The sequence below is a fragment of the Dicentrarchus labrax genome, unplaced genomic scaffold, assembly GCF_905237075.1.
Source record: "Dicentrarchus labrax unplaced genomic scaffold, dlabrax2021, whole genome shotgun sequence".
Taxonomy (NCBI): Eukaryota; Metazoa; Chordata; class Actinopteri; family Moronidae; genus Dicentrarchus; species Dicentrarchus labrax.
Window position 1 is genome coordinate 5800117 of NW_026136707.1, and position 5000 is coordinate 5805116.

General features: G+C 39.4%; 1 pseudogene; it reads left to right on the forward strand.

Moving 5' to 3' along the window:
• The first annotated feature begins 6 nt into the window (after positions 1-6).
• Positions 7-3444, forward strand: LOC127367528 (PRELI domain-containing protein 1, mitochondrial-like; annotated as a pseudogene).
• The last annotated feature ends 1556 nt before the right edge of the window (positions 3445-5000 follow it).

Sequence of the window (5000 nt, forward strand, 5' to 3'; positions counted from 1 at the left end):
GGCCAACGCAGCTGTTTTGTTTTCTATTATCGAGTGAACTGCCCACCGAGGAACATATTTAATGTATATTTCAAGTTATATTTGAGTAAATAAAGCAGCAGAGAACAGCTGATTAACTCACAGTGAACTCTATAATACTGCAGGAAGTGTCTGTAGATTAACAATCACACAGACTGAATAGGTTTCTGACAGACTCACTGTTTTAATTCTCATTGTTCTATTAGTTCTGTGGTTGTTTTATCTCAGATTTTATGATGCTGTTGTTCTTTGTACTACAAAGATTGAACTCACAGGAATAAATCATTTATTCATTGAGCTTATTGTTTATTTCATTTTAATGTTATTTAGTACCTTTTATTTTATGTTGAAAATAAATATAAAAAACAAATATGTAATTCTTCTCTCGTTGCTTTTTCCTACAGCTCCTGAATGCATCGGCCGTGAGCTCTGTGTGTGTGTGTGTGTGTGTGTGTGTGTGTAGATATGGCGAGGTATTTCCGCAGCGAGGTCGACATTAAGAGTCCATGGCATCAGGTGCTGGCCGCCTTCTGGCAGCGCTACCCGAACCCGTACAGGTAACGTTGGTTCTGCTTTATTTAACTCGTTTATCATCAGTTCTAAAGTTCTAAAGAGTTCTAAAACGGTCCTCTCCTTTTACCGTAATAAAGTTCTACCGTATTTGTGACGGTATATTTTACAGCGCCCACGTCCTCACCGAGGACGTCCTGTACCGCGAGGTCACCCCCAGCAACCACCTGTTGTCACGGCGACTGCTGACCAAGACGAACCGGCTCCCGGGCTGGGCCGAGCGCGTCTTCCCCGCTCACATGGCCCGAGCCGTGTACGTCCTGGAGGACTCCATCGTCGACCCGCACACACGCACACGCTCACCACCAAGACCTGGAACTTGAACCACAACACGCTGATGGTCAGAGCTCCTGTCAGTTACAGGTGTACCTTACAGGTGTACCTTACCTGTTGTCGGATAGCGGGGCTCTAAATGTGTGTTCAGACTGAAAGCAACCTGCTTTATGTGACCACTGCCCCGTTTGTGCAGTCCGAGTTTAACTGTCGCAAACAGCCAGTTTACCAACGACAGCTGTAGTGTTGAGCAAGTTACTGAAAATAGTAATTAGTTACTTTTCTCCAAGGTAACTGAATTACGTGTGCAGCCGTGTTGTGTTCAGGTTGTGCTGTCTGTCTCTCAGACGGTGGTAGAGCGGTGTTTGTTTGAGGAGGACCGCAGTCGGCCAGCTTGGACCAAACTGAAGAGGGAGGCCTGCATCTCGTCGGGGGTCTACGGCCTGGCCCGGCCCATACAGGTGCACACACACACACACACACACACACACACACACACACACACACACACACACACACAGGTTTATATTTTGTCTCAGGATTTACATTACAGATTATTCTGGCCTCCACTGGGGGGCGCTGGAGAGTTGGAGGGAGGCAAAAGATACCAGATGTTGTGAATTTGAGTCATACCTGAAACATACTGATGTCATTCTGTGTGACTTCCAGAGGACGTCATCAGCTCCGAACCGGGTTCTTGATCCAGAACGGAGCCGGTTCCCCGTTGGTGAAGAATTAGAGACGTAAATCCAGAACTGGACTTTAACTGTTTGTGTCTCTTTGCCAGGAGTTCGGTCTCGCCAGGTTTAAAAGTAACCAAGCCAGAGCCATGAAGGGGTTGGAGTACGCGCTGTCCAAGATACAGAGTAAGCCACTAACTTCTGTTCTGTACTGAGGACTCTCGGGGACGTGGACCAGCCCCTAGTGGCCGTTAGAGGGACTGCAGGCCTGTTTCCTGCCTGGTTGCCTCCTGGTTTTGCCGCCTTGTTGAAACGTTCCTGTTTGTTTTCTTTCATGATGCAGCCGAGGTCCTCCTCCCACCGCAGACCACGCCCACCCCGACTACCCAGAACCCCAAGCAGTTTGTCTGATGGGCGGGGCATCAACCTCAGCTGTGATTGGTCGCTGCTTAGAAGCTCAGGCATCGTTCTCTGAACTACAATAATCCCCAGGATTCATTGGGAATGATTTAAACTGTCTTAGTAAAGTAATTATATGTTTTATTCTCTAAACTTTGTTCTCTTTGAATTTAATTGTTTTTATTTAGATGATTCTTTAATATATAATTTAGGCAGTTTGTGTAGAGTTTAAACGTTTTTGTTATTTAAAAACAATATTTAAAATCTAAATTTTCATCTTTGAGACTTTATAAATATATCAGATTGTACTAATGTTATATTTTATTTTCTATATAGATTATATATGTTCATTCTGTTGAAGCTGTTCTTTTTGTTTTGTCCTCGTTTTTATATTTTTATACGATCAGTCGTTTTCATTTTGAGTTATTTTATTTTATAATATTTTACTAACTGTTTTTTGTTCTTTGTTGTTTTGCAGCTGTTCCATCTGGAACTTTTGCATGTTGAATGAATTTTAAAATCTGTATCAGGACATTATGGAAATAGTTACACACACAGTGAGTTTATCATCAGTCTGTTGTACAGAAGCATGTTTCATATTCTGAACAACCGTTAGCACATCCTCACCGCCATCATCGCCCCCTGGTGGTCGCCTCCGTCCGGCTGATTAATGGGAACAGTTTGATTTATGTCACATGACACAATTAGCCAAAACCTTTTTAGATAGCAGAGTTTATTGCCTCTCACCGGCTGTGGAGTTTATTATATACGTGGCTACAATAGATTATTATTTTATTATTTTCCAAGGCTCTGGCCCTGCTGGTTCTGCTGGTTCTGCTGGTTCTACTGGTTCTGCTGGTTCTGCTGGTTCTACTGGTTCTACTGGTTCTGCTGGTTCTGCTGGTTCTACTGGTTCTGCTGGTTCATGTTTCAGACAACAGCAGGACACTCATTCACTCTTCTTTAACTCGCTGACATATTTACTCATAAACTAAATGAACGTAGTCTTACACTGAAACTGATTAAATCAAACATTTTAAGTAACATAAAGTCAATTTTGTAAATTAAAAAACATTGTTGATTAAGTAAAGTTTGTTTTCACTGTACAAATAAACAAAGTGAAGTCAGGGTCACTTACAGTTCCTACAGATACTTGATCAAGACTGTTTTTTAACTCAAAAATTTACTTTATGTGACTTAAAATCAGTTTAAACTTTTTAATGAAAACCTGTAAATGTAGAGTTGTTCAGTCATTGAAACACCTGGAAATGATTAAAATGAACAAAAATCCTGGAAATAATCTGCGTTGTCCTGTAAAACTGTATTTTAGCCCCTCACTCACACCCTTTTTAATTTCTGCTTGTTACTTTTTGTTATTAATGTTAGATTTGTTGGTTGATAATTGTTCATCCAGAAACACTTATACTTTCTACCTCTTCTTTTAACGGCCTAGTTTAGGGTTGAAGATGAACTTTCTGTAAAAAATAAAATGTGTTCCACTTGATTTGATGTGTTATTTAAACTCTGCTGAGGCTGCAGATAGTTTCCATGAACACAGACCACTATGTGAGCTGTCCTGTATCAAACTCCTGGTCACTGACTTCTTAAAAAGAGAGGGAAGCAGCAGGTCTTGTGTTAGCAACATGTTAAAGCTTTCTGAAAAATCCATTTCCAATCAGTCACATTCACTCGTGAACAACACGTCTGTATATTCTTAGACCCTCTGTCCCTGATATCTGTAGCTGTGAGCCATAATCCGTCCATTAGGATGAACATTTGATAAGATTCAAATGATGTGCATTCAAATCAGATTTGCCGACAGCGCCCGTCCTCGTGTGCCCGTCTGGGTTTTAACCACACGTCTGACTGCAGATTGGAAACTATTAAATGATTTGATCTGTTTCCTGGATTAATGTAATACGTCTTAATTCACTTTCACAGCTCAGAAATAGTCAAAGACAATTAAACATGAATAAAATAGTGACGTTCTGACACCGATCTATATATATATGGATCCTTTAATCTGTCCAATAAACATTTGACTAATGAGGATGTGTATTCAAATTAAAGTGTGTCACAGTCTGGAGCGCAGAGTCAGTGCGTCCGCTTCTTCTGCAGCCTGGTTGGAGACGTCCGAGCTGCTGCACACAGTTAATGTCGGGAAACAATCGTATCAGAGTCGGACGCACTCGGACCTGCAGTGTTTCTGAGGGGCCCTAGAGGTACTGAGGAGTACTGCAGGGGGATTGTTTTATTTAACCTGATTAAGTTCAATAAATTAAATAAATCAATTTTAATATACAATCGTAAAGAGACTGCTGAAAAGAAGAAGAAAGCAACAAAACCAATATTGGTTATATATTTTATTATTTGCACATACACACGATAAATATATAAATACAACGACAGCAGAGGATGAAGATACCTCCTCTTTATTAGTATCTTCAAACTTTAAATACAGGTACAAACTAAGATTCAAGCAGCTGATATAATATACTGAGATCCACGAACTCATGAGATGTTTTTAAAATAAAGATAATGTAGATATTGATTGTAGTGATGGAAGTAGATTGTTTGTATTTCAGTGAATGTTGAAGGAAGTTAAAATGTAAATAAATCCTAAACATTATTAAAATAGATTATATGAGGATAAATTAATCTGTAATAACAAGTTAAAATACAGAAATGATTCAACAATGAACAAACTCAACTGACACCATTACGATGTTTCCCTGTTGATTTAATTTGAGAAACCAAAGATTAATATTCTGGCTTTTTCTATTTGTTACAAAATATCATAAAATTAGATTTATTTATGTTTAGAGAGTTTGTTCGTTTAGAAATAGAAACAGATGCTAAAATGTTCATGTGAAGCAACAAGATTGAATCATCAGCAAATAACAGAAGTTATTAATAATGTTTGTTCACTGTGAGCAAAAAGTTTCCACATTCACAGTTGAAACGTAGCGACTGAAAACACAAAGAAAACAACAAAATATCATCAGAAAATGTTTTTGTGCTTTTCCAGTTACAGGTTGTTTAATTATGTCGTGTTTGTAC